Consider the following 22,575-nt stretch of genomic DNA (forward strand, 5'->3'; position numbering starts at 1 on the left):
TATGTTTATTTCATATATGTCTGATCTTGATTTATATGATATGGTGGAAATATGATTGTTGTACGTATACCCTCTCTCACTTGTAAAGCGCCATGGAATAAATGGCGCTATAATAATAAATAATAATAATAATATTTAAGATGCTTTAAACTACATACTTGGTGATGTATTGATATGTCATTTCTGTACATATATGACTTGCATGTTTTTGTATTGACACGTTATTGTTTGTACACTTATTGTTGATTTTTGATATATACACACAAATAAAATCTTTTGAGGAAAACCTATCACAGGTCGAAACGTTAGGAATGATACTCTTTGGAACTTTTTCTGTATTGGCACCATTAAAAAGCATTGAAAAACCACTAAGAACTTTCTCCATTTTTCTATAAGTGTGCTATAGTCTCTACATTATCTACATACAATGATACCGTCACCCCCCGATCCCTTCAAAGCGTTACTGTATAATGTCCCAGCATTCCCAGCAGTGTCACCTCTCCAGTCAGCAGCTCAATCATCTTGTAGGTGAGTTCTAGGATCTTCTGGTCATTGATGTCCTCATGTATCGGGGGGTGAGGTGGAGGCCCCGTGATTGGGCTCAGGGGTCTTCCCCATCCCTCAGACACAGGGGCCTGACAGCGCTCACTAGAGGTCTTCTTCACTACTGTGTAATCCTGGTTATGGAGAGACACAGTAATAAATCTCACTCCAGACATTTCCAGAGTCCTCACCTCTCCAGTTCTGTCCATCTGTTATTCCCATAGATAAGAATGATGTAATGTGACGTCATCAGAATCTCTCACCTCTCCAGTAAGCCGGAAGAGGATCTCTAGGGTGAGGTGTAATATCCTCTCTGCCATCTTGTCCCTGTCCATATCCATCCTTGTTAAGAAATTTTCTAAAACAGAATAAAATCACCGAGAGGATCCGATATTATAAGGACCTGAACGGGAAGGAGATGAGCCTATATGGAAAATTAATGGAGATAAGGGAGGTGAGATATCATTTGGGTAGTAAAAAAAATTATCATGAAATGTGCTATGTAAATAGTACAACTATAAAGGTGGTGTCACACATAGCGACGACAACAACGACGTCGCTGCAAAGTCACCATTTTCTGTGACGTAGCAGCAACGTCTCGTCGCTGTCGCTGTGTGTGATATCCAGCAACGACCTGGCCCCTGCTGTGAGGTTGCCGGTCGTTGCTGAATGTCCTGCTTCATTTTTTGGACGTTGCTCTCCCGCTGTGAAGCACACATCGCTGTGTGTGACAGCGAGAGAGCGACGAACTGAAGCGAGCAGGGAGCCTGCGGTAAGCTGTAACCACAGTAAACATCGGGTAACCAAGAAGCCCTTTCCTTGGTTACCCGAAATTTACCTTAGTTACTAGCGTCCGCCGCTCTCACGCTGCCAGTGCCGGCTCCCTGCACACATAGCTGGAGTACACATCGGGTATCTAACCCGATATGTACTCTGGCTAGGAGTGCAGGGAACAGGGAGCCGGCACTGGCAGCGTGAGAGCGGCGGACGCTAGTAACTAAGGTAAATATCGGGTAACCAAGAGAAGTGCTTTCCTTGGTTACCCGATATATACTAGTTCCGCTTCCACGCATCGCTGCTGGCTGGGGGCTGGTCACTAGTCGCTGGTGAGATCTGCCTGTTTGACAACACACCAGCGACCATGTAATGACGCAGCAGCGATCCTGATAAGGTCAGATCGCTGGTCATGATCGCTGCTGCGTCGCTTTGTGTGACACCACCCTAAAAGTAGCACATTATCTTTATGATAAAAAAAAACAATTCTTCATACGGAAATGTGAGCGGAAAAATAAAAGCGCAATTGCTCCCGGAATAAAAGTAGGAAAATAAGAAAGTACAAAAACAAATAATTTCCCAGTTTTTCGGTTAACAGGGCATTGGAATTAGGATTCGAGGTATTCTTGTTTCTAACGGAAGAAGAGGGGCCACACATGGCGTACGGATCGGTGCACTCGCTGACGCACAAAATTTACCACCCATTTCTTGTATGAATGGAGCAAAATAGTGAAAGTTAACCCAATTACAAAATGTGCCCACGTTACAGTATATTTCCCTCTAAACTTGAAGAATTATGTACATAAAAAAGTTTAGATATTTTAAACTGGTTTCGGACTGTTCATAGACTTTACACGTCTGTGCCATCTGACTCCTACTCTGCAGTGATGTTCTACTATGTCATTACATAGCAGTGCATAACCAAACATGTAGCAACGGAGAGGAAATCTCTACATAAAGGCAGAGACTGTTTATTACTGCCTCTGCCTTCTCTGTCACTGTATCCACAGCTCTGCGGTGCAATGCAGCTGGAACAGCTGTCAGGGAACTGACAGCGACACAGATCTCTGTGAGAGCCCATCCACCATCAGTACTTGCCAACTGGAATTGTTTGGGATCTGGTAAGTGCGATTTTTGTTTTTTTTTGGGGGGATTTGGTTTCTTTTGATGGTGTCTGCATTCTTTCATACGAGTCCTGCCGTATTCTTTAACTTTTTTAGCTGCTTGGACACTTTTCTATGGAATCGCAAGTATGGCTTATTTTTGGAGCAGGGTCCTGTGGTGAGCTCAGCGCTGGATCCCCTGCAGTTCGCCTACCAGCCCGGCATCGGGGTGGAGGACGCTGTCATCTACCTGCAGCACCGATGTCTCTCTCACCTAGAGCAAGCAGGAAACACTGTGAGGGTCATGTTCTTTGACTTCTCCAGTGCTTTCAACACTATCCGGCCTGCTCTGCTGAGAGGGAAGCTGGAGGGAGCCGGAGTGGACAAGCAGCTGACAGCATGGACGATCGACTACCTCACCAACAGACCACAGCATGTAAGGCTTCACGACTGTGTGTCTTATGTGGTAGTCTGCAGCACAGGGGCACCACAGGGCACGGTCCTCTCACTCTTTCTGTTCAGTTTGTACATGTCAGACTTCAGGTATAACTCGGACCAATGCCACTTTCAGAAGTTCTCTCGGATGAGACGGCCATCATTGGATGCGTATCAGACGGGAATGACTAGGAATACAGGGGTGTCATCTGTGACTTTGTTGGCTGGTGTGAGACCAACGCCCTTCAAGTAAATGCCAGCAAGATGAAGGAGATGGTCATAGACCTTAAGAGGAAGTCACCCCCTACAGCACCGGTGAACATCCAGGGAAAAGTTGTTGAGACAGTAGACTCTTACAAGTACCTGAGTGTTCACCTCAACAATAAGATGGACTGGACTACGAACACAGACGACCTGTATAAGAAGGGCCAGAGTCGACTCCACCTACTGAGGAGGCTGAGGTCCCTCGGTGTCTGCAGAACTCTGTTAAAGACATTCTACGGCACGGTGGTAGCATCTGCCCTTTTATATGGAGTGGTCTGCTGGGGGGGCTGCATGTACTGAAAGGGACAGGAACAGGATTGATTTATTTCAAGCAAATCAAATGGTCTATAACATAATCCACAAAACAGAGGGTAAAATTAGTAAAGAAAACACGAATATAGTCCAGTAAATATAATCCAGTAATGGATAAATGTCCAGGTCTCTCTGAGGAGCCGCACTTCAGCCCTGAGGTTCAATCTTCGTCCTTATCTCTTCAAGTTCTCAAACAGACTGACTCATCCCCCCCCAGGTAAGCAGAGAGTTTACAGTAGGTGGATTCCAGGCCCCCTCCCCCAGACTTGGGGACAGGAACACTACAGGGGGTGATTATCTACAGACAATACAATGTACACACAAGCAATACAAATAATGGACAGTGAACCAAGCGTAAAATGCAAACCTACACAGCTTGATACACAGTACACGATAGCCCACCATCACAACCTCTCCCTCCTTCTGAATAAGTGAGTATGCCATGAGGTCTACACAGACCTCTGGCCATCTCACTTAAGTCCATGTCGCTCAGCTGTGGATAGTCTATGGTTCTTCTTGCCGGGACAGTTCATCAGCATTTTGGTGTTGGCTTTCACGCTTGTATTGGATGGAGAAGCTGTAGATAGTCCCTAGTACAGCGGTAGGGTTGCAAGGGCAAGCTTACCTTTGTGTCCTCCTTCACTTAATCTGTGTTTCCGGCACCCACAAATCGGCATTGTAGATCTCCCACATCATTCCTCAGGAGAATATCTGCAGGCAGGCTGCTCATCACCCCAACCACAGATTGCTTGACCCCAAAACCAAAGTCTAGATCTAAAGTCGCCTTTGGGATAGTCCTCCTTTGTCCTCCAGCCAATTCAATACCAATTCCTGGTCCATGATGTATCGCCTCTGGCCGAACCACTCAGGGATCAGCTATTGTGAGAAATGCCCCAGAGTCACAAAATCCAATAACTCTCTGTCCATTCAGCACGACCTCCTGTAAGTGCTTACTTTGATGGTAAGAGGAACTCAGGGCTGTGGCTCGCACCCCATAAATCCCTAGTGGTCGACCAGGAGTGTCTGAGTTATTAGGCAAGTCAACTTGAAGGGGTGAGAACTCTTCCCCCATTGTGTTTGGCTGTAGAGAATGAACAGGTCGATTTGATGCAAGGTCATTGGCCCTCAATCAACCAGCAGGGCAACTGTTTTGCAAATGCCCAGGCTGCCCACATCGATATCATCTGCGCCGTGTCATACACCTTCCAATGTGTATTCTGGAGAAGGCAGTAGGAGAACCTGGTGACAATGGCCGGAGTCCATACACTCCAATAGGGGCATCTATGGTGTAGGGGTCAGCGGTACATTCTGATGGAGGTGGTCATAACTCTTCCTCAGGTAGGATGGAGTGCACAAAATGTACCGGACGAGATGGAGGTGCATGGGGGTCCCTCCGAGTCCTTGCGGGACAACTGTATTGCAGGTGCCCAGGATGCCCGCACCCATAACATCTCCTCTCTGTATTTCCCCCCAGGGTGTGGTCGGAGCTGTTGGGGCCCAGGATTGTGAGAGGTGGTTGTCATCGTCCTGTGGCTGCGTGGAGGGGCAGATATAACTGGGGAGGGCAGGGGAGAAGGAGCAGGCTGTGGCTTATTGTCCAGAAGCCCCCTCCATTGCGGTCGGATAGTAAGGGCCTCATCAGCCAGGGCTGCAGCTCTATCCAAGGTGCATGGCGTGCGCTCTCTGACCCATTCCCGTATTTCTGAGGGACATTTGTAAAGAAATTGTTCTATAAGAAATACCTGTATAACGTCTTCCACAGTGAAAGCGTCTTCCGCTTTCAGCCATCTCCGACATGCCTGGGACATCTTATGGGCATACATCCTAAATGATCCCCGCGTGGTGCATGGGAGGTCTCGGAACTGTGCCCTATTTGAGTCTGGGGTGATGGCATGTGTAACAGTGTGTCCCTCCCCCGCCTCTGCTCATGATGTAATAGTCTGTCCCTGCTTGACGGTCCTGTATGTGTTACGCCAACCGAGGAGCGGTGAGCGTCCGGAGGTGGATCCACTGGACTGTGCACCAGACTCCCCCGAGGAGACGACCAGCAGCGAACCCCTATACAGGGACTGTGCGGTGCCTCCTCAAAGGGCCTAGATGCACGGCAGCCAGGAACCGGTAGTAGGAGTCTCTGAAAGGCCAGGCGTAGCACAGGTGTGATGTTCGCAGCAGGCAGAACACGGTTATGGCACCGGAGATGTTCACAGCAGGTGGTGTCCACAGTAGGTGCGGCACCGGTGACGTCCACGGCAGGTATGGCGCGGTGACGTCCACTGTAGGTATGGCCGGTGACGTCCACAGGAGGAATGGTACAGATGGCACTACGGCGAGACAGAGGATTAGAAACAGGTAGATGATGCACGGATTCAAACGATAGTACTCAAGGGCCCGGACATTAGCAATGCACTAATAGGAGCGTTGCTCAGGCGCCTACTGCCAGGGGAGGCGAACTTAAATACCCATATGGTAACAGGTGACCTCTGGTCACTTCCAGATAATGGAGCACAACCACTTTAAGAAAGGGGGCGTGGCCTCGCGCACAGCCTAGAATCACTCACTGCAGATCTGTGTGTGGCCGGGAGACAGGAAGAGGCTGCAGCAGCCCCAGGAGCAGGACGCCCGACCCGGGAGTGAGCAAGACGCACAGCAGGAGCCGAACCAGGAGCAGTGCCTGCAGAACCAGCAGGGCCATGGGACCGGTAAGAGGAAGGGCGTCGTTGCCGGAGACTGGGACCGGGAGTGCACGTGGGGGCCATGCTGGGGCTGGGCAGATGTGAGGGAGAGCGCCCCTCTCGGGATCTGGCGAAACCAGGTGCTACAGTATGTACTACTTCTGGTGGGAGATTGTTCTTTTCAGCATGGGACTCATCCAATCCACAACTTGGTAGACAGAATAGAGCCATGACATCTAGAATCCTTTCATGTATCAAATGTCCAGGGGGAGGTGGGCCCTTCTGCCCACCTAAGGGGCTGATCCCAGGAGAAGAGAACAATGAGTCTCATGTTAGTCAGTTAATTGGATCTCGGCTGGAGAAAGACTAGGATCTATAGCTGAGGCTAGAGCCTAGAGCCTGTGTATGGACTGTTACAGATTGGAAATCAGTGCACACGTGGGATTGTGTTTTGTTGTTCACCCTGTTGGATTCAAGGAACTCATATAAGGACCATAGCCATATTTTCCCTGGCGTCGGAATACTGGGAGGCGCCACCGGATCTGTTGTTTTGTTGTGGATTCCTTGCAGAGTTTAAGGATTTATATTCATGTTTGGTGCTTTATCTTTGTGGTTCCAATAAAGCCCTTTGGATTGTTCCTTGGCCTGGCGTCCCTTACTGCTCTGTCACATACCCCATCACAAACTGGTTGGCAGCAGAGGGATCAGAGCAGAAGTAATGGAGGACAATGGCCCATCAACATTTGGAACCAGAACCTCAGAGTACAAGAACTGAACTGTGGGGAGCCTACAAACAAAAGGCCCGTGAATTAGGAGTCGGCTACAAAGGACTCTCCGAGAAGCAACTAACTGAGGATTTGGAAGATGCTTGCCTGCAAGATGGCACTGAGGAAGGATTTCCACAGCAAGGGGAGGAAAGACGGGAGCTGGAGGTAAATACCCAAAAAAGTCAGTGGGTTGTGTGGTATGAGGAGGAGATGGCACTGCTTGGAGATGAGGCCACCATAGAAGATAAGAGGGAGGCTATTCTCGGAGCTAAGGAGAGAGCATTGCTGGAGGGGAGCCTCGCTGTGGAAGCAGCTAAAAGCTCCAGACAGACTGTAATCACAGCATCCACCATGAGGGAAGTCCCAAGAGTGCCCCACAGGGACTTTAAGCTATTTAATGAAGCTGCAGGTGACATTGAGGGCTTCTTCCAGGACTTCGAGTGTGACGCCCCTGGACTATCAGGTCCCCAGTCGCAGGGGATCGTGGCAAGGGGCACAGAACTGTCGAGGAGGACAGCTGGCGGCCTTGCACCATCACCGGGCTGGGGCCAAGGCACGACGGGGTACGTGGACCCTAGGTCAGGGAGTAGCTCCAAGCAACCTGACAATTTACCCGGGGAGAACGGAACCTTCAAAATACGTTCCCAACCACTCCAGTATCAGGGTACTAGCGCAACGAGGGGGATAGGACTTTCCACTAAAAATGGTCCAGAAAATCCCATGCGTGAACCCTGAGAGCAAGCTCCCACACTTAGCCATAGTGGGAAGCGGGACCTGGCAAGTTTGACACTACCGTGACCACCAGAGAAGTAAACTTAGTGCCAGGAGGCAGGTCACAGACCACCAAGCAACACCATCGGGGACGTAACCCAAACTAGCTCCCCTCAGTGGCAGCGGTGTCCAGAACTTTGGTTTACCCAGTTGTCGGTATCAGCTTAATGGACTGAGTGAGTACGCAAGTGACCCCTGCATCCTACGGCCTTCCCCTCTCACCGAGTCCCGGGGTATCCGCCCTATCCATGGAGGGTCCCAACACCTGGCTGCCCCTGTCATCACCCCGGGTACTCCCCAACGGCAGCGGTGGTATCCACCTCTAATTACCGCATACCATGGGTGGAGTCAAGAACTCTATAACTATTCCCTGTAAATATCCCACTTCATTTGAGTGGCCGCACGACCCCCGGGTACAGAGACCCTCGAGCCACTGAGCACCAGGATCCGAGCAGCCCGGCTCACGAACATCAATGCCGATTAATGGAAGTCCCGGAAAGGGAGCGAGTCAGACACCTAGTTGGGCTCTTAGAGGGTGGAGCTGCTGAAGCTTATAGAACTATAGACCCTCGGTGGAACTGCAATTATGGGACCATTAAAGAAACCATATTGGAACATTATGCTGTGACCCCAGATACATACAGCGCTCAATTCTATACTTTAGCCAGTGATGGGGAAAGGTCTTTCAAACTGTATGCCCACAGGCTCAAACAAGCTTGTCATCGCTGGCTGGAAAGAGAGGGAGCCTTAAGGTGGTGTCACACATAGCGACGCAGCAGCGATCACGACTAGCAATCTGACCTTATCAGGATCACTGCTGCGACGTTACATGGTCGCTGGTGAGCTGTCAAACAGGCAGATTTCACCAGCGACCAGTGACCAGCCCCCAGCCAGCAGCGACGCGTGGAAGCATAACTAAGGTAAATATCAGGTAACCAAGGAAAGCACTTCTTTTGGTTACCTGATATTTACCTTAGTTACTAGCGTCCGCCGTTCTCACGCTGCCAGTGCCGGCTCCCTGTTCCCTGCACTCCTAGGCAGAGTACACATTGGGTTAATTACCCGATGTGTACTCCAGCTACGTATGCAGGGAGCCAGCACTGGCAGTGTGAAAGCGGCGGACGCTAGTAACTAAGGTAAATATCGGGTAACCAAGGAAAGGGCTTCTTGGTTACCCGATGTTTACCGTGAGTACAGCTTACCGCAGGCTGCCAGACGCCGGCTCCCTGCTCGCTTCAGTTCGTCACTCTCTCGCTGTCACACACAGCGATGTGTGCTTCACAGTGGGAGAGCAACGTCCAAAAAATGAAGCAGGACATTCAGCAACGACCGGCGACCTCACAGCAGGGGAGAGGTCGTTGCTGGATGTCACACACAGCGACAGCGACGGAACATCGCTGCTACGTCACAGAAAATGGTGACTTAGCAGCAACGTCGTTGTCGTCGTCACTATGTGTGACACCACCTTTAACTTGGGAGACCTTCCTCCAGACCCAGATAGCATTAGGCACCCTCATGTAGCATACAACTTTAACATTATATTCCCCCAGCCTGTACCATATTGTAATCAGGCTTCAGCAGTAGGTATTGTCCTTGATCTGGTGGGGGGTTGCATATATATTGTTCTCCTCTGCAGGAGAATACAGAATCCCTAATACACAGTCCCATACAGCAGGCTCCCTACCGGGTACCAGAATCCGTTAGAAACACCATGCAGCATGAGCTGGAGATGTTACAGCTTGGGGTGATTCAGGCCTCCCATAGTCCTTGGGCCTCTCCTGTTGTGTTAGTACCCAAGAAAGATGGGAGTGCTCAATTTTGTGTGGACTACAGACGACTAAATGACCATACCATCAGTGATGCTTACCCAATGCCCCGCATTGATAAACTTCTAGACCGGCTAGCTGGGGCACGATATGTCACCAGCTTGGATCTCAGTAAGGGATACTGGCAAATTTCCCTGACGGAGGAAGGTCTGTATGAATTTCTGAACATGCCTTTCGGAATGAAGAACGCCCCTGCAACCTTTCAGAGAATGGTGGACCAGATCCTCCGGGGATGTGGTGACTTCGATTGTGCCTACCTGGATGATATCGCCATCTTCAGCCACACATGGGATGAACATCTGAATCAAGTAGCTGTTGTTCTTGACCGGATTCTCGCAGCAGGCCTAACCATTCGACCTGATAAATGCCAATTGGGGATGGGTGAAGTCCAATACCTAGGGCATCGAGTAGGAGGAGGGAAGTTACGTCCTGAACCTGCCAAAATCCAGGCTATTAGAGACTGGCCTGTACCCCAAACCAAGAAACAAGTTATGGCTTTCTTGGGCACTGCCAGTTATTACCAAAAATTAGTTTCTCATTTCAGCAGTGTGGCCAAGCCTCTTACAGATCCCACCAAGAAAACAATGCCCCGGCTGGTGATCTGGACTCCAGTCTGTGATGAGGCTTTTAACCGGCTGAAGGACGCCCTGGTCTGCGACCCTGTTCTGGCTGCTCCAGACTACAAGCGGAGATTTATTGTGCAGATGGACGTCTCTTCTTATGGACTGGGTGCTGTACTCAGCCAGGTGAATGCACCTGGGGAGGAGCACCCCATTGCCTACCTCAGCAAGAAGCTGCTGGACTGAGAAGTGGCCTATGCAACTGTTGAGAAGGAATGTCTGGCTGTTGTATGGGCCCTTAGGAAACTAAGGCCGTATCTGTATGGGCGAGAATTCACTGTGGTTACTGATCACAATCCCCTCACCTGGCTGAACAGAGTCTCTGGGGACAATGGACGCTTACTACGAAGGAGCCTGGCTCTTCAACCCTATAACTTTACAATACAATATAGAAGAGGCAGCCAACACCAAAATGCAGACTGATTGTCCAGGCAGGAGGAGCCCTGAGTCATGTCAGCCATGTTTAGGTGCACTTGACAAGCAACCTGTTGAGGTTACTAGTCCGTGCACAAATTGAGAGGGGAAGGGGTTGTAACATTATAACTCCCAGCCTGTACCATATTGTAATCAGGCTTCAGCAGTAGCTCCTTGATCTGGTGGGGGGTTGCATATATATTGTTCTCCTCTGCAGGAGGCTTCCCTAATACACAATCTCTGGACACTGTGTCTAGAAACTTCTTTCTAACTAGGAGCTACAAGTAGTAAATGTTAAAGGGGTGGGTCTGAGCCCTTCTCCCCATCTAGGGGGGTGGATCTAAGGAGAGGTGGGAGATTCAGACACATGTATTTTTAGTTTAGTTATGCTTTGTTGGGTGAAGGAAGAGGAACTGGTTGAGGCCAGCTCCTTTTTTGCCCGTATATGGACGATTGGACATTGAGGAACATCTGCCACGCTGCTGGATTTAGGGAACTCATCTGAGGACTGTTACATTTTCATTGGCGTCGCATTGCCGTGTGGCGCCCCCGGATCTGTTTCCTTCGTGTGGACTCTAAAGAACCATTTTAATATTGAATGGTTTATGCTCCCTGCCTTATTAATTCTTGTTGGATTGTTCATCGGCCTGGTGTCCCTTACTGCTCTGCCGCCTACCCCGTCACAACAGCCCCCATAATTGTCTGCCTACAGTGATTAATACATACTCACTTTTCCTCGTTCCCCTGCTGCTCCGGTCTCCTCAGCACGTCCACTGCTGTCACTCTGACCTCTCAGCAGGAGCAGAGTGTTGACGTCACCACGCTCCGCTGCTGAGCTGTCAGAGCCGACAGATACAGCGGGAGAATGATAAGAGAAGGAGCGCGCCGCTATATTTCATCATTCATTGCTTTCAATTGTATCGGTAACTGCGATGCCGATACAATTGATAGTGCGTACCTCCGGGGGAGGGGGGGGTGACAGAGCGGGCATTGGGCCCCCTGAGTAGCGGTGACTTGTCCTGCCACTACAAGTGGGCCCCCCCGGCAGCCCAGGGTCCTGTCATTTGACCGGGGTTGCAGGGTGCTGACCCCGACCCAGGTTCTGGGCATCAGAACTGACATCAAAGTCAAGGAGCTCCAGTCCGTCTTAAATGAGTGGATTATTGTGAAGATTTTGACTTGTGCAGATTTGTACAAAATTATGAAGGTTTGTATTTATGGTGTGAGATCAGTGGCCCAAAGCCATTTAACCCTTTCACTAACATACTTTCATGCCCATTTTTTTGCCAGTTTTATAATTTTTGCAGCTGATTTTGAGTGTATTTATATTAGGGCACCTCAGTGCATTGTATTGTATTATTGTGATGTGTTATTTTTGTTGTTAAATGTGTAAAAAACTGAAAATACTAAATTGCCGAATAAGAAACTGATGAATAAGAAACCAACTTCAGCTTCGTCTCTCTATATACAGTATAAGCCCCCCACACAGCCTCCCTATATACAGTATAAGCCCCCACACAGCCTCCCTATATACAGTATAAGCCTCCACACAGCCTCCCTATATAGAGTATAAGCCCCCACACAGCCTCCCTATATACAGTATAAGCCCCACACAGCCTCCCTATATACAGTATAAGCCCCCACACAGCCTCCTATATACAGTATAAGCCCCCACACAGCCTCTCTATATACAGTATAAGCCCCCACACAGCCTCCTATATACAGTATAAGTCCCCCACACAGCCTCTCTATATACAGTATAAGCCCCCACACAGCCTCCCTATATAGAGTATAAGCCTCCACACAGCCTCCCTATATAGAGTATAAGCCCCCACACAGACTCTCTATATAGAGTATAAGCCCCCACACAGCCTCCCTATATACAGTATAAGCCCCACACAGCCTCCTATATACAGTATAAGCCCCCACACAGCCTCTCTATATACTGTATAAGCCCCCACACAGCCTCTCTATATACAGTATAAGCCCCCACACAGCCTCTCTATATACAGTATAAGCCCCCACACAGCCTCCCTATATACAGTATAAGCCCCCACACAGCCTCTCTATATACAGTATAAATCCCCACACAGCCTCCCTATATACAGTGTAAGCCCCCACACAGCCTCCTATATACAGTATAAGTCCCCCACACAGCCTCCCTATATACAGTATAAGCCCCCACACAGCCTCCTATATACAGTACAAGTCCCCCACACAGCCTCCCTATATACAGTATAAGCCCCCACACAGCCTCTCTATATACAGTATAAGCCCCCACACAGCCTCTCTATATACAGTATAAGCCCCCCACACAGCCTCCCTATATACAGTATAAGCCCCCCACACAGCCTCCCTATATACAGTATAAGCCCCCACACAGCCTCCCTATATACAGTATAAGCCCCCCACACAGCCTCCCTATATACAGTATACGCCCCACACAGCCTCTCTATATACAGTATACGCCCCACACAGCCTCTCTATATACAGTATAAGCCCCCACACAGCCTCCCTATATACAGTATAATCCCCCACACATCCTCTCTATATACAGTATAAGCCCCACACAGCCTCCTATATACAGTATAAGCCCCCACACAGCCTCTCTATATACAGTATAAATCCCCACACAGCCTCTCTATATACAGTATAAGCCCCCACACAGCCTCCCTATATAGAGTATAAGCCTCCACACAGCCTCCCTATATAGAGTATAAGCCCCCACACAGACTCTCTATATAGAGTATAAGCCCCCACACAGCCTCCCTATATACAGTATAAGCCCCACACAGCCTCCTATATACAGTATAAGCCCCCACACAGCCTCTCTATATACTGTATAAGCCCCCACACAGCCTCTCTATATACAGTATAAGCCCCCACACAGCCTCTCTATATACAGTATAAGCCCCCACACAGCCTCCCTATATACAGTATAAGCCCCCACACAGCCTCTCTATATACAGTATAAATCCCCACACAGCCTCCCTATATACAGTGTAAGCCCCCACACAGCCTCCTATATACAGTATAAGTCCCCCACACAGCCTCCCTATATACAGTATAAGCCCCCACACAGCCTCCTATATACAGTACAAGTCCCCCACACAGCCTCCCTATATACAGTATAAGCCCCCACACAGCCTCTCTATATACAGTATAAGCCCCCACACAGCCTCTCTATATACAGTATAAGCCCCCCACACAGCCTCCCCTATATACAGTATAAGCCCCCCACACAGCCTCCCTATATACAGTATAAGCCCCCACACAGCCTCTCTATATACAGTATACGCCCCACACAGCCTCTCTATATACAGTATAAGCCCCCACACAGCCTCCCTATATACAGTATAATCCCCCACACATCCTCTCTATATACAGTGTAAGCCCCCACACAGCCTCCTATATACAGTACAAGTCCCCCACACAGCCTCCCTATATACAGTATAAGCCCCCACACAGCCTCTCTATATACAGTATAAGCCCCCACACAGCCTCTCTATATACAGTATAAGCCCCCCACACAGCCTCCCTATATACAGTATAAGCCCCCCACACAGCCTCCCTATATACAGTATAAGCCCCCACACAGCCTCTCTATATACAGTATAAGCCCCCACACAGCCTCTCTATATACAGTATAAGCCCCCACACAGCCTCTCTATATACAGTATAAGCCCCCACACAGCCTCTCTATACACAGTATAAGCCCTCACACAGCCTCTCTATATACAGTATAACCCCCCACACAGCCTCTCTATATACAGTATAAGCCCTCACACAGCCTCTCTATATACAGTATAAGCCCCCACACAGCCTCTCTATATACAGTATAAGCCCCCACACAGCCTCTCTATATACAGTATAAGCCCCCACACAGCCTCTCTATATACAGTATACGCCCCACACAGCCTCTCTATATACAGTATAAGCCCCCACACAGCCTCCCTATATACAGTATAATCCCCCACACATCCTCTCTATATACAGTATAAGCCCCACACAGCCTCCTATATACAGTATAAGCCCCCACACAGCCTCTCTATATACAGTATAAATCCCCACACAGCCTCTCTATATACAGTATAAGCCACCACACAGCCTCCCTATATACAGTATAAGCCCCCACACAGCCTCTCTATATACAGTATAAGCCCCCACACAGTCTCCCTATATAGAGTATAAGCCTCCACACAGCCTCCCTATATAGAGTATAAGCCCCCACACAGACTCTCTATATAGAGTATAAGCCCCCACACAGCCTCCCTATATACAGTATAAGCCCCACACAGCCTCCTATATACAGTATAAGCCCCCACACAGCCTCTCTATATACTGTATAAGCCCCCACACAGCCTCTCTATATACAGTATAAGCCCCCACACAGCCTCTCTATATACAGTATAAGCCCCCACACAGCCTCCCTATATACAGTATAAGCCCCCACACAGCCTCTCTATATACAGTATAAATCCCCACACAGCCTCCCTATATACAGTGTAAGCCCCCACACAGCCTCCTATATACAGTATAAGTCCCCCACACAGCCTCCCTATATACAGTATAAGCCCCCACACAGCCTCCTATATACAGTACAAGTCCCCCACACAGCCTCCCTATATACAGTATAAGCCCCCACACAGCCTCTCTATATACAGTATAAGCCCCCACACAGCCTCTCTATATACAGTATAAGCCCCCCACACAGCCTCCCCTATATACAGTATAAGCCCCCCACACAGCCTCCCTATATACAGTATAAGCCCCCACACAGCCTCTCTATATACAGTATACGCCCCACACAGCCTCTCTATATACAGTATAAGCCCCCACACAGCCTCCCTATATACAGTATAATCCCCCACACATCCTCTCTATATACAGTATAAGCCCCCACACAGCCTCTCTATATACAGTATAAGCCCCCACACAGCCTCTCTATATACAGTATAAATCCCCACACAGCCTCCCTATATACAGTATAAGCCCCCACACAGCCTCTCTATATACAGTATAAGCCCCCACACATCCTCTCTATATACAGTATAAGCCCCCACACAGCCTCTCTATATACAGTATAAGCCCCACACAGCCTCCTATATACAGTATAAGCCCCCCACACAGCCTCTCTATATACAGTATACGCCCCACACAGCCTCTCTATATACAGTATAAGCCCCCACACAGCCTCCCTATATACAGTATAATCCCCCACACATCCTCTCTATATACAGTATAAGCCCCCACACAGCCTCTCTATATACAGTATAAGCCCCCACACAGCCTCTCTATATACAGTATAAATCCCCACACAGCCTCCCTATATACAGTATAAGCCCCCACACAGCCTCTCTATATACAGTATAAGCCCCCACACAGCCTCTCTATATACAGTATAAGCCCCCCACACAGCCTCCCCTATATACAGTATAAGCCCCCCACACAGCCTCCCTATATACAGTATAAGCCCCCACACAGCCTCTCTATATACAGTATACGCCCCACACAGCCTCTCTATATACAGTATAAGCCCCCACACAGCCTCCCTATATACAGTATAATCCCCCACACATCCTCTCTATATACAGTGTAAGCCCCCACACAGCCTCCTATATACAGTACAAGTCCCCCACACAGCCTCCCTATATACAGTATAAGCCCCCACACAGCCTCTCTATATACAGTATAAGCCCCCACACAGCCTCTCTATATACAGTATAAGCCCCCCACACAGCCTCCCTATATACAGTATAAGCCCCCCACACAGCCTCCCTATATACAGTATAAGCCCCCACACAGCCTCTCTATATACAGTATAAGCCCCCACACAGCCTCTCTATATACAGTATAAGCCCCCACACAGCCTCTCTATATACAGTATAAGCCCCCACACAGCCTCTCTATACACAGTATAAGCCCTCACACAGCCTCTCTATATACAGTATAACCCCCCACACAGCCTCTCTATATACAGTATAAGCCCTCACACAGCCTCTCTATATACAGTATAAGCCCCCACACAGCCTCTCTATATACAGTATAAGCCCCCACACAGCCTCTCTATATACAGTATAAGCCCCCACACAGCCTCTCTATATACAGTATACGCCCCACACAGCCTCTCTATATACAGTATAAGCCCCCACACAGCCTCCCTATATACAGTATAATCCCCCACACATCCTCTCTATATACAGTATAAGCCCCACACAGCCTCCTATATACAGTATAAGCCCCCACACAGCCTCTCTATATACAGTATAAATCCCCACACAGCCTCTCTATATACAGTATAAGCCACCACACAGCCTCCCTATATACAGTATAAGCCCCCACACAGCCTCTCTATATACAGTATAAGCCCCCACACAGTCTCCCTATATAGAGTATAAGCCTCCACACAGCCTCCCTATATAGAGTATAAGCCCCCACACAGACTCTCTATATAGAGTATAAGCCCCCACACAGCCTCCCTATATACAGTATAAGCCCCACACAGCCTCCTATATACAGTATAAGCCCCCACACAGCCTCTCTATATACTGTATAAGCCCCCACACAGCCTCTCTATATACAGTATAAGCCCCCACACAGCCTCTCTATATACAGTATAAGCCCCCACACAGCCTCCCTATATATAGTATAAGCCCCCACACAGCCTCTCTATATACAGTATAAATCCCCACACAGCCTCCCTATATACAGTGTAAGCCCCCACACAGCCTCCTATATACAGTATAAGTCCCCCACACAGCCTCCCTATATACAGTATAAGCCCCCACACAGCCTCCTATATACAGTACAAGTCCCCCACACAGCCTCCCTATATACAGTATAAGCCCCCACACAGCCTCTCTATATACAGTATAAGCCCCCACACAGCCTCTCTATATACAGTATAAGCCCCCCACACAGCCTCCCCTATATACAGTATAAGCCCCCCACACAGCCTCCCTATATACAGTATAAGCCCCCACACAGCCTCTCTATATACAGTATACGCCCCACACAGCCTCTCTATATACAGTATAAGCCCCCACACAGCCTCCCTATATACAGTATAATCCCCCACACATCCTCTCTATATACAGTATAAGCCCCCACACAGCCTCTCTATATACAGTATAAGCCCCCACACAGCCTCTCTATATACAGTATAAATCCCCACACAGCCTCCCTATATACAGTATAAGCCCCCACACAGCCTCTCTATATACAGTATAAGCCCCCACACATCCTCTCTATATACAGTATAAGCCCCCACACAGCCTCTCTATATACAGTATAAGCCCCACACAGCCTCCTATATACAGTATAAGCCCCCCACACAGCCTCTCTATATACAGTATACGCCCCACACAGCCTCTCTATATACAGTATAAGCCCCCACACAGCCTCCCTATATACAGTATAATCCCCCACACATCCTCTCTATATACAGTATAAGCCCCCACACAGCCTCTCTATATACAGTATAAGCCCCCACACAGCCTCTCTATATACAGTATAAATCCCCACACAGCCTCCCTATATACAGTATAAGCCCCCACACAGCCTCTCTATATACAGTATAAGCCCCCACACATCCTCTCTATATACAGTATAAGCCCCCACACAGCCTCTCTATATACAGTATAAGCCCCACACAGCCTCCTATATACAGTATAAGCCCCCCACACAGCCTCCCTATATACAGTATAATCCCCCACACAGCCTCTCTATATACAGTATAAGCCCCCACACAGCCTCTCTATATTCAGTATAAATCCCCACACAGCCTCTCTATATACAGTATAAGCCCCCACACAGCCTCCCTATATACAGTATAAGCCCCCACACAGCCTCTCTATATACAGTATAAGCCCCCACACAGCCTCCCTATATAGAGTATAAGCCTCCACACAGCCTCCCTATATAGAGTATAAGCCCCCACACAGACTCTCTATATAAAGTATAAGCCCCCACACAGCCTCCCTATATACAGTATAAACCCCACACAGCCTCCTATATACAGTATAAGCCCCCACACAGCCTCTCTATATACTGTATAAGCCCCCACACAGCCTCTCTATATACAGTATAAGCCCCCACACAGCCTCTCTATATACAGTATAAGCCCCCACACAGCCTCCCTATATACAGTATAAGCCCCCACACAGCCTCTCTATATACAGTATAAATCCCCACACAGCCTCCCTATATACAGTGTAAGCCCCCACACAGCCTCCTATATACAGTATAAGTCCCCCACACAGCCTCCCTATATACAATATAAGCCCCCACACAGCCTCCTATATACAGTACAAGTCCCCCACACAGCCTCCCTATATACAGTATAAGCCCCCACACAGCCTCTCTATATGCAGTATAAGCCCCCACACAGCCTCTCTATATACAGTATAAGCCCCCCACACAGCCTCCCTATATACAGTATAAGCCCCCCACACAGCCTCCCTATATACAGTATAAGCCCCCACACAGCCTCTCTATATACAGTATACGCCCCACACAGCCTCTCTATATACAGTATAAGCCCCCACACAGCCTCCCTATATACAGTATAATCCCCCACACATCCTCTCTATATACAGTATAAGCCCCCACACAGCCTCTCTATATACAGTATAAGCCCCCACACAGCCTCTCTATATACAGTATAAATCCCCACACAGCCTCCCTATATACAGTATAAGCCCCCACACAGCCTCTCTATATACAGTATAAGCCCCCACACATCCTCTCTATATACAGTATAAGCCCCCACACAGCCTCTCTATATACAGTATAAGCCCCACACAGCCTCCTATATACAGTATAAGCCCCCCACACAGCCTCTCTATATACAGTATAAGCCCCCACACAGCCTCTCTATATACAGTATAAGCCCCACACAGCCTCTCTATATACAGTATAAATCCCCACACAGCCTCTCTATATACAGTATAAATCCCCACACAGCCGTCTTAAATGAGTGGATTATTGTGAAGATTTTGACTTGTGCAGATTTGTACAAAATTATGAAGGTTTGTATTTATGGTGTGAGATCAGTGGCCCAAAGCCATTTAACCCTTTCACTAACATACTTTGGTGCCCACTTTCATGCCCATTTTTTTGCCAGTTTTATAATTTTTGCAGCTGATTTTGAGTGTATTTATATTAGGGCACCTCAGTGCATTGTATTGTATTATTGTGATGTGTTATTTTTGTTGTTAAATGTGTAAAAAACTGAAAATACTAAATTGCCGAATAAGAAACTGATGAATAAGAAACCAACTTCAGCTTCGTCTCTCTATATACAGTATAAGCCCCCCACACAGCCTCCCTATATACAGTATAAGCCCCCCACACAGCCTCCCTATATACAGTATAAGCCCCCACACAGCCTCCCTATATACAGTATAAGCCCCCACACAGCCTCCCTATATACAGTATAAGCCCCCACACAGCCTCTCTATATACAGTATAAGCCCCCACACAGCCTCCTATATACAGTATAAGCCCCCACACAGCCTCCCTATATACAGTATAATCCCCCACACAGCCTCTCTATATACAGTATAAGCCCCCCACACAGCCTCCCTATATACAGTATAAGCCCCCCACACAGCCTCCCTATATAGAGTATAAGCCCCCACACAGCCTCCCTATATACAGTATAAGCCCCACACAGCCTCCTATATACAGTATAAGCCCCCACACAGCCTCTCTATATACAGTATAAATCCCCCACACAGCCTCCCTATATAGAGTATAAGCCTCCACACAGCCTCCCTATATGCAGTATAAGCCCCTACACAGCCTCCTATATACAGTATAAGTCCCCCACACAGCCTCCCTATATAGAGTATAAGCCCCCACACAGACTCTCTATATAGAGTATAAGCCCCCACACAGCCTCCCTATATACAGTATAAGCCCCACACAGCCTCCTATATACAGTATAAGCCTCCACACAGCCTCTCTATATACAGTATAAGCCCCCACACAGCCTCTCTATATACAGTATAAGCCCCCACAGCCTCTCTATATACAGTATAAGCCCCCACACAGCCTCTCTATATACAGTATAAGCCCCCACACAGCCTCTCTATATACAGTATAAGCCCCCACACATCCTCTCTATATACAGTATAAGCCCCCACACAGCCTCCCTATATACAGTATAAGCCCCCACACAGCCTCCCTATATACAGTATAAGCCCCCACACAGCCTCCCATATACAGTATAAGCCCCCACACAGCCTCCCATATACAGTATAAGCCCCCACACAGCCTCCCATATACAGTATAAGCCCCCACACAGCCTCTCTATATACAGTATAAATCCCCACACAGCCTCTCTATATACAGTATAAGCCCCCACACAGCCTCCCTATATACAGTATAAGCCCCCACACAGCCTCTCTATATACAGTATAAGCCCCCACACAGCCTCCCTATATACAGTATAAGCCCCCACACAGCCTCCCTATATACAGTATAAGCCCCCACACAGCCTCTCTATATACAGTATAAGCCCCCACACAGCCTCTCTATATACAGTATAAGCCCCCACACAGCCTCTCTATATACAGTATAAGCCCCCACACAGCCTCTCTATATACAGTATAAGCCCCCCACACAGCCTCTCTATATACAGTATAAGCCCCCACACAGCCTCTCTATATACAGTATAAGCCCCCACACAGCCTCTCTATATACAGTATAAGTCCCCCACACAGCCTCCTATATACAGTATAAGTCCCCCACACAGCCTCTCTATATACAGTATAAGCCCCCACACAGCCTCTCTATATACAGTATAAGCCCCCACACAGCCTCTCTATATACAGTATAAGTCCCCACACAGCCTCCTATATACAGTATAAGCCTCCACACAGCCTCTCTATATACAGTATAAGCCTCCACACAGCCTCTCTATATACAGTATAAGCCTCCACACAGCCTCTCTATATACAGTATAAGCCCCCACACAGCCTCCTATATACAGTATAAGTCCCCCACACAGCCTCCCTATATACAGTACAAGTCCCCCACACAGCCTCCTATATACAGTACAAGTCCCCCACACAGCCTCCCTATATACAGTATAGGCCCCCACACAGCCTCTCTATATACAGTATAAGCCCCCACACAGCCTCCCTATATACAGTATAATCCCCACACAGCCTCCCTATATACAGTATAATCCCCACACAGCCTCCCTATATACAGTATAAGCCCCCACACAGCCTCTCTATATACAGTATAAGCCCCCACACAGCCTCTCTATATACAGTATAAGCCCCCACACATCCTCTCTATATACAGTATAAGCCCCCACACAGCCTCCCTATATACAGTATAAGCCCCCACACAGCCTCCCTATATACAGTATAAGCCCCCACACAGCCTCTCTATATACAGTATAAGCCCCCACACAGCCTCTCTATATACAGTATAAGCCCCCACACAGCCTCTCTATATACAGTATAAGCCCCCACACAGCCTCCTATATACAGTATAAGCCCCCACACAGCCTCTCTATATACAGTATAAGCCCCCACACAGCCTCTCTATATACAGTATAAGCCCCCACACAGCCTCTCTATATACAGTATAAGCCCCCCACACAGCCTCCCTATATACAGTACAAGTCCCCCACACAGCCTCCTATATACAGTACAAGTCCCCCACACAGCCTCCCTATATACAGTACAAGTCCCCCACACAGCCTCCTATATACAGTACAAGTCCCCCACACAGCCTCCCTATATACAGTATAAGCCCCCCACACAGCCTCCCTATATACAGTATAAGCCCCCACACAGCCTCCTATATACAGTACAAGCCCCCCACACAGCCTCCTATATACAGTATAAGCCCCCACACAGCCTCCTATATACAGTATAAGCCCCCACACAGCCTCTCTATATACAGTATAAGCCCCCACACAGCCTCTCTATATACAATATAAGCCCCCACACAGCCTCTCTATATACAGTATAAGCCCCCCACAGCCTCTCTATATACAGTATAAGCCCCACACAGCCTCTCTATATACAGTATAAGCCCCCACACAGCCTCTC

The 22,575-nt window shown here is 48.3% G+C and overlaps 1 long non-coding RNA gene across 3 annotated transcripts in view; it reads right to left on the reverse strand.

The window, feature by feature from the left end:
- Positions 1 to 811: 811 nt before the first annotated feature.
- The window catches only part of LOC142258990 (uncharacterized), a 39,012-nt gene continuing 17,248 nt past the window's right edge, over positions 812 to 22,575 (reverse strand). For 2 of the 3 annotated variants that reach the window (XR_012727918.1, XR_012727919.1), the window contains exons 2-3: positions 9,725 to 9,862; positions 812 to 967 (exon numbers count right to left, since the gene is read on the reverse strand). This is a non-coding gene — a long non-coding RNA (uncharacterized LOC142258990). Of the gene's footprint in view, positions 968 to 9,724; positions 9,903 to 22,575 lie in introns of all 3 variants that reach the window. The other variant, XR_012727920.1, reaches the window with a different exon arrangement.

Source organism: Anomaloglossus baeobatrachus (assembly GCF_048569485.1).
Source record: "Anomaloglossus baeobatrachus isolate aAnoBae1 chromosome 5 unlocalized genomic scaffold, aAnoBae1.hap1 SUPER_5_unloc_21, whole genome shotgun sequence".
In the NCBI taxonomy this organism is placed as follows: Eukaryota; Metazoa; Chordata; class Amphibia; order Anura; family Aromobatidae; genus Anomaloglossus; species Anomaloglossus baeobatrachus.